The sequence below is a fragment of the Microcebus murinus genome, chromosome 7, assembly GCF_040939455.1.
Source record: "Microcebus murinus isolate Inina chromosome 7, M.murinus_Inina_mat1.0, whole genome shotgun sequence".
Taxonomy (NCBI): Eukaryota; Metazoa; Chordata; class Mammalia; order Primates; family Cheirogaleidae; genus Microcebus; species Microcebus murinus.
The window spans coordinates 26,118,042-26,131,011 of record NC_134110.1 but is presented as its reverse complement, the minus strand read 5'-3'; the positions used below and the strand labels follow the sequence as shown (position 1 = coordinate 26,131,011).

Sequence of the window (12,970 nt, the reverse complement as noted above, 5' to 3'; positions counted from 1 at the left end):
TGTTGCAGGGGTGGAGGGGAAGAGTGAGAGGTACAGATGTTGTCACATCAGAGCATCAAGCTACACTGTTGTCCAGAAACTCAAAGCCCAGTATCTAAAGATATGACCACGGATACCAAATACAACGGACGGGGAAAGCCTAAGCTGACCTCAAGGTGGATCAAAGTGAACAAGGGCAGGCAGGGGGCTGAGTGGACAAGCACCAAGGGACAGGGTGGGTGTTGCTTGGTTAAAACGCAGGACCATAGTTTAAAGCAAATCCATCAACTTCTGGGGTGCTGGGTGCTGGTTTGATGCATATACATCATTTTACCATAGTAACAATCATCACAAGCTTTAGTCTAAAAGAATAAAAGGTTAAATTTTCAAGTAATAAAAGACCCACGGGCCATGTTAAAGGGCGACTCATTCCACCTCTGGTCCCAGTTCTACAATGTGATTCTGGCAGGACCCAGGACAACACAGGGACTTGAGAAAAGGACACCCTTGTAGGATTTTCCACAGACAGACCCTAAATGAAACACAGAGGCACAGCCCCACCACAGGGTCACCAGCCAGTCCTTTCCTAGGGTTTGTCCTCACTGGGCAGAGCCTGGATGCCCACTGGCTGCCATGATCACTCAGACCTGGCCTGGCAGAGCCCTACAGAAATGAGCCCTCGGGCATCCCTGGTGGCGTGCTGAAAGGTCCGGACTCTGGGCACGGGAGCCTGCTGGTCTCTGGAGGACACGGTTACAAAGTCTATACCGGCAGAGAGAACCAGGCTGGCCCCTGCGGCTCCTGCTGCCACCCACACTGGCATGGAGCAGAGGCTCTCGGGCTACACTCCCACTTCTGGCTGGCACTTCAGTAGAGTTTTTCTCTGTTTCCTATTAAAATACAGATAAGGTCTGCTTTAATTTGAGTAGTAAAGTTTAGCACCACCTCAGGGCTTTCATAAAATATACAAGAATGTGTTATACAGTACCAGAACATAGAGAAGAAATAAAGTAATTCACACTTAAAATACACTGATAAAGTTAGTCGTCAGTAAAATGGCAAAATCCAACTCCTCACATACTTCATCTAAATTCAAGTCCCATAAAGTATTTATTATTGGTATTGTTTTTCAAACAACCTGTATCTAACAATCCATTTGTTATTTCAGTTGGCAAGCTGATGTTTAAACGACTCCCACTAAACATTGGAGGTAGAATCTGGAAGAGGTTTGATTTTGCCCAATCAGCACATTACCAGGAAACACCTGCAGAAAGTCCTGAGCCAGAGGAAACACTGGGGTGGGGATGTGAAGTGGGGAGGGGACACATCTGTACTCAGTGCAGTGGCTTTGCAGGATACTTCTGCCAAAACTCACCCTGTTGTCACTGTAGATGAATATGACTTATCACATGTAAATGGTACTTCTGTGAAGTTCATTTCTTAAAAAGTGCTTGTATGCAACTTCAGAACCCTGGGGGAACTGCAAGGGGATTCTAACTCTTAGCTGAGGGTTTGCACAAAGTTCGGAAGCCAATGCCAGTTGTTCTTTGATTCAGGAGTGAAGAAGAAAACAGCAGTTTGCTAAATTTGAGGCTGTTCCTAACTCCCAGGAAATGCAAGAATACCTACATGAATTATCTTCATAGGACTGTATAATACAATACCTATTTAACCACTCAAATTCACTGGATTATTTGGACACCTAGGAACTGAGTTCTCAGACCAGGTACTGTCCCTCCAATCTGTTTTCCTTTGCCAACATCCCATAAAATGATAACAAAGATACATTTTAAAGAAACAAAGCAACACTGGAGAGGAAAGGGGCCATGCCACATGAGGTGATACACACCTGTAGTCCCAGATATTTGGGAGTGTTGGGGGGTATCAATTGAGACCAGGAGTTTGAAACCAGTCTGGGCAACGTGTTAAGATGCCATCTCTCAAAAAACAAACAAAAAAAAAGGCTGGGCACAGTGGCTCACGTTTATCCCAGCACTTAAGGAGGCCAAGGCAGGAGGATCACTCGAGCCCGGGAGTTCAAGTCCAGCCTGAGCTACATAGCAAGAGCCTGTCTCTTTAAAAAGAAAAGTGAGGTTAAGGGGCTGTGTCTTAGTCCATTTTCCCACTGCTATAACAAATACCATAGACTGGGTAATTTATAAAGAACAGAAATTTATCTGGCTTACTGGAGGGTGGGAAGGCCAGGATCAAGAGGCTGCATTTGCCGAGGGCCTCCTTGTTGCATTATCCTACGGCATAGGACAAGCAAGCACGCAAGACAGAGACAGAAAATTGAGCCAAACTCACCCTGTTTATCGGGAACCCACTCCTGGGGTAACTCACTCACTCCCCAGATGACATTAATCCATTCATGAGGATGGAGTCTTCATGGTCTAATCACCTTTCAAAGGCCCCGCCTCTTAAAGAATTAAGTATTTAGTATTAAATATTAATATTTATCAGTGTAAGTATTACAACGGCAATTAAATTTCAGCATGACTTTTGGAGGGGACATTCAAACCACAGCAGGCTGCCAGTGGGCCAAAAGTGTTGAAAAGTTCCTGAAAGTTTACAAAGCACAATGGAAAGAGATGGGCAAAGACACCCTCAGTCCAAGGCAGGCTGGGCCAGGCCATGGCCTCAAGTACCATGGCCAGCAGGCCCCAGAGCTTGGGGCACACAAACTCAGAAGGCTCTTTCATGACTCTGCTGCAGCAGCTGGGAGTCTTCCTGCACCGAGGCGAGGTGGGTGCTGTGGAGGGTGCACAGGAGACTGAGGGGCCTGGCCGGGGCCTCTGCCCCCCACAGCAGGCCCACAGGCCAGAGGACCTCCACCCAAGGCCTCCTTCTGTGCTAATGGTAGGGTTCCTGGAGTTGCAAAGTCCCATCCCTATGGCCCACATCTCGTTCAGGTGGCAAGCACAAGCCTACCCCACCCAGCTCCCTGCTCCCAAGTCCCTTAGTCGTTCTCACAGACAGTGAAGAGATGTGTGAGGAAATCACAACAGGAAGAACATGTCCCAACAGACGACAGCCGGGAGCAGGGAGCATTCAAGGGGCAACAAGAAAACTTAAAGAAACTTTTGTGTCCCAGCCTTAGGATAGGCTGGGACCTCACAGCTGCCACTCAGAACTCCACAGCTGACACTCAGGACCCCACAGTAATCCCTGCAGCCCTCCTGCCCCATACTCACCCACCAGAACCCCACCCAGCCTTCTCCCATAGGCCCAGCTACGGGGCTCCTGACCCTAGAGCATGTGGGGGCCTGCAGGGGCATGGCAGGTGGGTCTTAAGATAGCAAGGACCCTCACCAGTGTCACCCCTGTTGTCAGCAGAAGAAGGCTATCCAAGTGGGCCCCATTTAGCCACAGGAGCCCCTGAAAAGTTCCTATAGTTGGTGACAGAGGGGGAGTCAGAGACTGGATTCAGGTACCTTGCTGGCTGTGAGGATGAGGGGCCATGTGGAAGGGAACGGAAAGTGGGCCCCAGGTGACAGCCAACAAGAAACCAGCCCCCCCCCCCCCGTCCCATCGCTGCAGGGACCTACAAGCATCCCAAGGAGCCTGAGGCCTTGGAGCAGAAGCCCAGCTCGGCCAACACACCCTGAGCATGGCCCGTGAGACCCGACCTGAGGATCCTGCCACGCCTACTCAGATATCGACCTGTAGACCACAAATGAACCACCAGATGCTGTTTAAGCTGCCCACACAGAACACTCCAGAACTGGGTCAGAGGTCTCCAGGGCAGCTGCCAAGATCCCCTGAGGAGCTTCTCTTCAGGATGCAGCTCTCAATGCCTCACCATACAACTACCCAACAAAATCAACTGAGTGGGGTCCAGAAGCTTCTAACTGTGTAATGTTTTATTAGGGAAAACTTCAAGCACATACAAAAGTAGGAAGAACATCCAGGTGTGGTGGTGCGCAACTATATCATCCCAGCTACTTGGGAGGCTGAGGCAGGAGGATCACTTGAGCCCAGGAGTTCGAGGATGCAGTGAGCTGTGATGGCACCACTGCACTCCAGCCTGGGTGACAAAGCGAGACGCTGTCTCTAGGGGGGAAAAAAGTAGAAAGAACAATATGTGAAAATGGATTATAAGAATGGAGTTATTCTTGTCACACCCAACTAAACCAGCTGAGGAACCAGAGGTAAAGCACTCAGGCACAGAGCATGCACTCCAAGAATTATTTGCAATTCAGGCTGCTGAAACCCTAAGACCAGCTTTGCCCACCGCTGTCACTCACCAAGCTGAGCTTATTTGCAATTCAGGCTGCTGAAACCCTAAGTCCAGCTTTGCCCACCGCTGTCACTCACCAAGCTGAGCTTGCCAGCCCCTGGACCCTGGATGGTGCCCATGACCCTTCTTTCAATAAACACATAACATTTCTCTAATAAAACCCCCAACCTTTTCTTTCCTTTTCGGACACACTGAAGTCTGTGCTGCTAACAGAAAAAAAACCCAACTCTGTAAAATAAAGAGGTTATGTTTTTTGGTTCCCTTTTTATCTTTAACGTACTTTTATTTACATCCTTTAAACACTTTTTTGGAAAACTTCCCAACATCTGCAGAAATAGAATCATAAAAAAATCCCCACTGACAAAGACTCTCCTGGACCAAGCTTGAGGCAGGCTCCTCTGAGTCCTTTCTTGCTTTTTTTTTTTTGTTTTTTTGTTTTTCAGAAAATGAGTCTCACTCTGTCACCCAGGTGGGAGTGCAGTGCCCTCAAACTCCTGGGCTCAAAGGATCCTCCTGCCTCAGCCGCTTGAGTAGCTGGGACTACAGGTGCATGCCCTTATGTCCAGCTCATTTTTTCTTTTGAGACAGAGTCTCACTCTGTTCCCTGAGCTAGAGTGCCATGGTGTCAGCCTAGCTCACAGCAACCTCAAACTCCTGGGCTCAAGCAATCCTACTGCCTCAGCTTCCCAAGTAGCTAGGACTACAGGCATATGCCACTATGCCCGGCTAATTTTTTCCATATATTTTTAGTTGTCCAGCTAATTTCCTTCTATTTTTTTTAGTAGAGATGAGGGTCTCACTCTTGCTCAGGCTAGTCTCGAATTCCTGAGCTCAAATGATCAGCCCACCTCGGCCTTCCAGAATGCTAGGATTACAGGTGTGAGCCTGTGGGCCTGGCCTGTGTCCTCATTCTGACTAGGCCTGACCTCAGGCTCTGCCTTTGACCAGCTTAGTCCTATTTCAGCAAGGCTCCTGCTGGGTCAATTCAACAAAACTCCACAACCCTCAATATCTGGTCAGATTCCTCCTTCCTGTCCCTCTATGGCTAGTCACCCTGCCTGCCTTCAGCCAGAATACTCCTACCCCTGAGGTCCTCTTGGTCATTTACCAACCAATGACCCCCACTCTGCTTTGGGGCTATCAATCCTCACATGTCCTTGTATTATGAGTTGAGCCCAATTCCTCTTCCCCATGTGAAAACCCCATCACAGTGGTCCCTCTTGGATGAAGTCTGCCTTATCACCTTTGACAAGTGTCATGAAAAATTCTTCTTTAACGCCATACATCCATCACCCAGTTTTAAGTCTCTTTTAATCCACAGGAAGCACCTGTATTTTAAAAACCTTACAGGTTAACAGTCAACAACTAGGAACATAAGGGAACTTCCTCAACCTGAACAAAGATATCTACAAAAACCCCACAGCTAAACTCAAACACAATAGTGTCAGGCTAGATGCCTCCCCTGAGACCAGGAACAAGACAAGATTTCTGTGCTCACTATTGCTATTCAACATTGTACTGGAGGTTCTACCAAAAGCAAACAGGCAAGAAAATGAAATAAAAGACATTCAGATTAGAAAGAAAGAAGGACATCATCTCTATTTGCAAATGGCCTGACCTTGTGCATAGAAGATCCCAAAGAATCCACAAAAACTATAAGAACTAATAAATGAATCTAGCAGAGTTGCAGGGTATGCAATATGCAAACATCGGTTGTATTTTTAACCAGTAGCTATGAGTATGAAATTAAGAAAACAATGAAACAATGAAAATGAAACAATGAACAAGAAAACAATGAAAATGAAATTAAGAAAACAATTCCATTTACAAGAGCATAAAAAACAAGGAATAATTTAACAAAAGTAGTATAAAACTTATACACCAAAAACTGTAAAACATTGCTGAAAGAAATTAAAGACAGACTAAATAATCAAAAGCCATCCTGAGTTCATGGCTTGCAAGACTTCCTGCGCTTAAGACAGCAATACTTCCCAAGTTGATCTAAAACGTCATCACAGGCCCCACCAAAATCCCAGCTGGCTTTTTTACAGAAATTGATGACCTGATCCTAAAATTCACACAGAAATACAAGGGACCCACAATGGCCAAAACAATCTTGAAAAAGAAGAACAAAGTTGGAGGATTCACACTGGCTGATTTCACAACTTCAAAGCTGTAGTGATCAAGGCAGCATGGCTCTGTCACAAGGACAGACACACCAATCAATGGAGTCCAAGGAGGGTACAAATACAAACCCACACATCAACAGTTACTTGAATTCAACACGGATGCCAGACCATCCAATCCAGAAAGAACAGTCTTTTCAACAAGTGGTGCTTGGCTATCCACACACAAAGAATGATGTCAGACCTCTTTCTCACATCATATACAAACGTTAACTCAAAATAGATCAAAGACCTACGTGTAAGAGCTAAAATTATAAACTCACAGAAAAAACATAGGTGTAAATTGTTAGGACCCTCAATTATATAATGGATTTTCTTAAAAAAAAAAAAAAGACACAAAAAGCACAAGCAATTGAAGATCCCATAAAGTGGACTCACTGCGATTAAAAACTTTGTGCTTCAAAGGACACCATCAAGAAAAAACACAACTCACAGAAAGAGAGAAAATGTTTGCAATTCAGCTACCTGCTGAGGGTCTGGTATCCAGAGTAGACAAAAACTCTTACCACTCAACAATAAAAAACATATAAACCAGTTAGAAAATGGGTAAAGGATCTGAATGGCCATTTCTCCAAAGAGGAGACACCAATGGCAGACAGACACATGAAAAGATGCTCAACATATCTAGCCCTCGGAGAAATGCAAGTCAAACTCACAATAATACTACTTCATACCCACATGGATGGCTATAATTTAAAAAAAAACATAAAATAACAAGTGTTGACAAGGATGTATAAAAATCAGATTTCTTGTACAATGCTGGTAAGAATATAAAATGGATGCCGGGCGCAGTGGCTCACGCCTGTAATCCTAGCACTCTGAGAGGCCAAGGAGGGCGATTGCCCAAGGTCAGGAGTTCAAAACCAGCCTGAGCAATAGCGAGACCCCTGTCTCTACTAAAAAATAGAAAGAAATTAATTGGCCAACTAAAAATATACAGAAAAAATTAGCCGGGCATGGTGGTACATGCCTGTAGTCCCAGCTACTTGGGAGGCTGAGGCAGAAAGATTGCTTGAGCCCAGGAGTTTGAGGTTGCCATGAACTAGGCTGATGCCATGGCACTCTAGCCTGGGCAACACAGTGAGACTCTGTCTCAAAAATAAATAAATAAATAAATAAAAAATAAAATGGTGAAGCCACTTTAGAAAAGTTTGTTCTTCAGTAAGTCAAACATAGAATGACCCCAAAATTCCTTTCCTAGCCATATACACAAAAGAATTGCAAACAGGAATTTAAACAAATACTTATACACAAATATTCATTAAACACAATGCTTAAAGGTGGAAACAACCCAAATGTCCATCAATAGATAAACGGATAAACAAAACGTGTTTCAGCCACAAAAATGATGTATTGATACACACTACAGAGTGCATGGGCCTTGAAAACACTCTAAATTAAAGAAGGACAAATATTGTATGATTTTATTTACATGAAAAATCCATAATAGGCAAATCCATATAAATAAAAAGTAGATTAGTGATTGCCAGAGGCTCAGGAAAAGGGAAATAAGAGTGTTAAAAGAAAAACTCAACACAAATTAAATTTAACAGAGTTTAATTGAGCAAAGAATGATTCAAGAATTGGGCAGCTCCCAGAAGCATAATAGGTTCAGAGAGACTCTGGTGTTGCATATGGTTGGATAACATTTATGCACAGAAAAAGGAAAGTGACTTACAGAAAACTGAGTGAGGTGCGGAAATAGCTGGATTGGTTACAGCTAGGCCTTTGCCTTCTGGAACCTGGTGTGAACAGTCAAGGGCTTGTGATTGGCTGAGACTTGGCTAGTTGTTTCAAGAATAGGTTACAGTCTGTTTACACACCCAGTTAGTTTACGGTTCACTATGTGCAGAGAAACCTTTAGAGGCTGAACTTAAAATACATAAGCAGGCAGCATTAGGCTAAACAATTTAACAGGACTAACTGCTTAAAGGTATGAGGGGTATTTTTAGGATGATGAAAACGCTCTGGAACTAGATAGTGGTGATGGTTGCACAAGATTGTGAATATACTTTAGTGCTGCTGAATCGCAGGCTTTAAAATGGTTAAAATAAGGAATTTTATGTTATGTAAACATTTTATCAAAATTTAAACAAAAAACACAGAAGTAAAGTTTCCATAACTTTCTGTCATTTTCCATGAGACAAAAATGAACAGAACGCCAGGCAAGAGGCAAATCCCACCTCAGCCTACAGCTCAGAGGCTACACTGCTGCCCCGTGAGCTAAATCTGGACACACACATTTTTGTTTGCACAGCCAAGCATTTTATAAAATTGCAGCAACATTTAACACTTGGAGTATTTCACCATAAAAAAAAAAAAAATCCCAATTTCTGCCTTCACATGAACAGATTCAGCAACCTGGAAAGTGTGGGCCTGTGTACCCCAGTGCCTACTTAGAAGTGACACACAGCTCACGTGTCCGTGGCTGGGGATGGCAGCAAGCATGCTGAAGCAGCAGATGGTGAACGTAACACAGAACAGTCCGTCTCCTCCCCAGGAGAGCAGATTACAGTAAATTAGTAAACACAGTTTGACGTGACTCGGATAAATCATCAAATTAAACCCCTGTGTTCCAAGGCCAGGTGCTTAGTTCGTAAATGGATATCCTGTTTAAAACAACACAGCAAACTAGGTGATCCTAACTTAGATTCCATTCGCCATGAACCAACACACAAATCCTGCCGTCAAGCCACGGATGCGTTTACTGTATCACATTTTTCAAAAGCAAAACGTAACAGTTTTTCCACCAGGCTTTCTTCTCTGTTGTGCTGGACAAAGGGAGCCATTTATGTCACCATCTGATACAAGAAAGCAGCGGAAAACAGCGAACAAGGTAAGGAAAGGTCAGTGACAACCACATGCCTGATGCCTTCTGGATTGTTTTCAGTTCTATTCCATGAGAACAATGAGATTCTACTGATTAATATCAAGCTTACAATTATTTCTGATACAATCATGTATCTAAAACAAAAACAAACTAAAAGGGCCACAGCACACAAGGGAGATGCCAGTCGCCTCCGACACTCACATTACATCTCGGCTCTCACACAAACATACAAGAGCTGGATCTCCATGCGTCAGACGCATCTCCTGTTACCAACCTGCTTGCTCCACAGTCCTGGGGAGTCTCAAACTTCTGCTGAAGTGAAAGCAAAGACTGGAATAAAAACAGGGAGTGCAGGTCCAAATTCCGTCACAAAGGCCAGACTCTCAGGATGAAAGGTGATATGCCCCCTCCCTTTCCTCACCATCCCCATTTCACTTTGCTCTACAAAGGGATAAAGAGAACAAACCTTACCCGAGAGTAACATTAGTCTGCCCTGGATTTTCTTCTGAAATGGAGAATTTATTTTCTTCTTTCAAGTACGGCTATAAGTCACAAGGTAACAGTTATACTGAGAGCATTTCCATGTCACAATAAAGTTAGAATGTCTATGAAAACACTAAGACCACTGCCACCACTGTGGCCACTGAAGACCAAATGTAACTCTTAGGATGTCAGCTGTCCAGGTCCAGGCCACCTTGACCCCCCAGCCAGTGGCTGCATGCTAGTTTAAAGTCCAGCCTAATCGGTGGCAGCAGCCTCGTCAGAGGATTCCAAGTAACAAATAACCAAATCCCCTCTAGGACAAAAAGGGATTGTCTGATTCCCACCCTAAAACACCAGCTCACTTTAAATCCCCATGCACAACATGGAAGCAACAAGGCAGGAGGCAGGTTGGGAGGCAGACCCAACCATTCCAAAATTTGAAATAAGTGTGTTTTATGTGAACACAAAGTACATATTTTTTAATTTATCAAAAGAAATGATCAAAAGGCTTAAATTCATAAAATCCTCATAAAAAGCTTTGAGTTAAAAAAAAAAGAAGGCAATATATTGAAGACTGTGAGTTTAAAAATGAACATAAGCAATAAATTAAAAATTCAAACCTGGTATTCCCCATGTCTTCCCTTCATTTTTTGGTTTGACTCCTTCACTTTCTGTTTCTTTGAGTTTTCTAGATTCATCTGCTCGATATTCTCTCGCTTCCTTTAATCAAAGATATATGTTAATGTAACTCCAAAGGGAGAAACTGGAAAGCTAATGTCAAAATGATGTCTTTGACAGGAAGAAACAAACTATACAGAAAAGCGGTAACGTCACCTCCCTTCTTCTGCATTGATACCAGACTCCCAGTTCAGACACTACCTGTGCTGTGTTGTGTTACAAGAGGCCCACAGAGCTGGTCCCATCCCACTCTCCACCAGCCCCGTGATGAGGTCAAATGAGAGTAGAATGTTACAAAATTTGAGAAGGCAAAGCACCCCATTAACAAATATCACCCAAACAGGCAAAGGCCACTTATTCCCAAAAGTATTGTTACCTCTCAAGGACAACTTTCTCCTTCACTGAGAAGTGCTTCCAAGCAGACCCCCGACTCTCCCCCATCACCGCTTCCTTATGTGACTGTGTACCCCCAACTGTAAGAAAACAAATAGGCCAGGACACATTACAGATACCCTCAGGTCAAGAAGGCAGGATAGTTCTAAAACAGGTGAGCTTGGAGCCATGCAGCAGGGACCTTCTATGGCCTGTTGTGCCCACTGCTGATGACCCTAGCTGAGTCTACCTCAAAAACACAGCCTAAATAGCTCACATCAACCCACAGCTGAGACAAGAAAAGCCACTCTATTTGGAAAGTCCTTACTGGCTCTGACCATCAGTAAAAGGTATTTATTCTTGACCCCATTACTATGTAATTAGTCTAAGAAGAGTTTAGTTAACTGGTCCTGAGCACTTTTCTGGGTTTTATACATGATTACGTTTATATTTTCAAATATCACAATTTGCCAGGCACCATGGCTCACACCTGTAATCCTGGCACTTTGGGAGGCCCAGGCAGGAGGATAGCTTGAGGCCAGGAGTTCAAGACCAGCCTGAGCAAGAGCGAGACCCCATCTCTACAAAAAAATCCAAAAAGAATCCAGGTGTGGTAGTGGTGTGCCTGTAGTCCCAGCTACTCAGGAGGCTGAGGTAGGAGAATCACCTGAGCCCAGGAGTTTGAGGCTGCAGTGAGCTGTGATGATACCACTGCACTCTACCCTAGGCAAGAGTGAGATTCTGTCTCCCCGCCCTCCCCCAAAAAAACCCACACACAATTAAGCACAGTATTTTGATAGCCCGTTTGCCCATTACACCTGAGTACTTTCTGCTTTAGGCGCATAAGACCAAAAGAAAAGCTGTAAACTGGCGGAGGTACAAAGTGATGAAAGAGGAAGGAAGCAGATCAGAACGTCAGGAAACAAAGAGCACACGTGAAAGACCATAGGTTGGGAGGACGTAGATTCCAGGTCAAGGGAGGAAGCCCTTCAGTAGGTCAGGCCCCAACGGCAAATGTACCCATCGAGGACCCCATGGGGCCGGGGACGGGGCAGAGAAGAAGCTCCATAGGCAAGAGCTATTCCCAGCCTCTTTTCCTAGAAAACTGGTCATGAGCAGGGAGGCAGCAGTAGGCTCAGCAGGCCAGGAAAGTGGAGAAGCGAAGGAACCAATGGGGTACACAGAGGGGGAGGGAGCACTGAAGGGAAGGGGGAACACCAGCAAGGGTGGAAGGGCACTGAGAAGGGAGGGACACCGAATGGGAAGAGCACATGGAGGAGGAGGGGACACCTGGAGGTGTGGGAACCCCGAGAGCAGGAGGGGCATACGGAGGAGAGGGTCTTCATCAAGAGCATGACCCGGGTGGCCCACAGGAAAAAGAGCACAAAGGACACAGCGGAGCGCTTCCCGTCCCCACACCGGGCCCTGCGTCCTCCAACGGAGGGCCACCTCCTCTGCAGCTTTTCCAGGGCCCTGCAGACCTCCCAGAGCCTCACCAACAATGCCCGGTCTGCGACTCTTGGTTTCCAACAGGATCCCCGCGATCGAGCCGCAAAATCCCGCCGGCACATGCGCAGCCACAGCCACGTGCTACGCCTCAACTCAGCCACGCGCTCCGCTGGGACGGCGGCTGAGGGCCGCGCATGCGCGCGGTTCGGTGTGCAGTTGGGCGGCCACGCAGAGCTGCCGGGCTGACTAGGCTGCGGGTGGATGCTGGTCGTGCTGTGCACCACGCGGGGCCTATTTGCTAGCCAGTCACCCAGAAGGTCTGGGCAAGCGGTCCTGGAGCGGGCAGGAAGCTAGGTGGTGGCCAGGCAAGGCTCGAGGGGCCACGGCGGGGCCACCACGTGGTCTGAGCGTGGCCGGGCTCTGGGCGCAGGGCTCTGCCCAAGACCCCGGCAGCTTTCCGCACCTGTTGCCAAACACGGCCAGGCCTCGGTTTCCTCGCCTGTGAAATGGAGGCATAGCAGTGCTTTTTGCTGTTCTGAAGACTAAACTATCCAGGATAGTGTTTGAGAAAAGCTCACGTGGCAAGTTCTAAACGCGAGCTCTTACTAGGTTGCCTGACGGCAGCAGCTTGGAGCGTCGCACGGTGGAGTTTTCATTCAGCCAGAATGTGCTGGGCAGGCACTGGGAATGCGAAGTGGCAGGCAGCGTACATGTGCTGTGCTGGCAGCACCAGGTCAGGGTCTGTGATCTGGG

The 12,970-nt window shown here is 46.0% G+C and overlaps 1 long non-coding RNA gene across 1 annotated transcript; it reads right to left on the bottom strand.

Moving 5' to 3' along the window:
• Positions 1-3,824: 3,824 nt before the first annotated feature.
• Positions 3,825-9,847, bottom strand: LOC142871919 (uncharacterized). Its single transcript, XR_012920135.1, has 2 exons — positions 9,707-9,847; positions 3,825-4,032 (listed from the first exon to the last, which is right to left on the bottom strand). It is a non-coding gene; the product is annotated as an uncharacterized LOC142871919 (long non-coding RNA).
• Between the last annotated feature and the right edge of the window lie 3,123 nt (positions 9,848-12,970).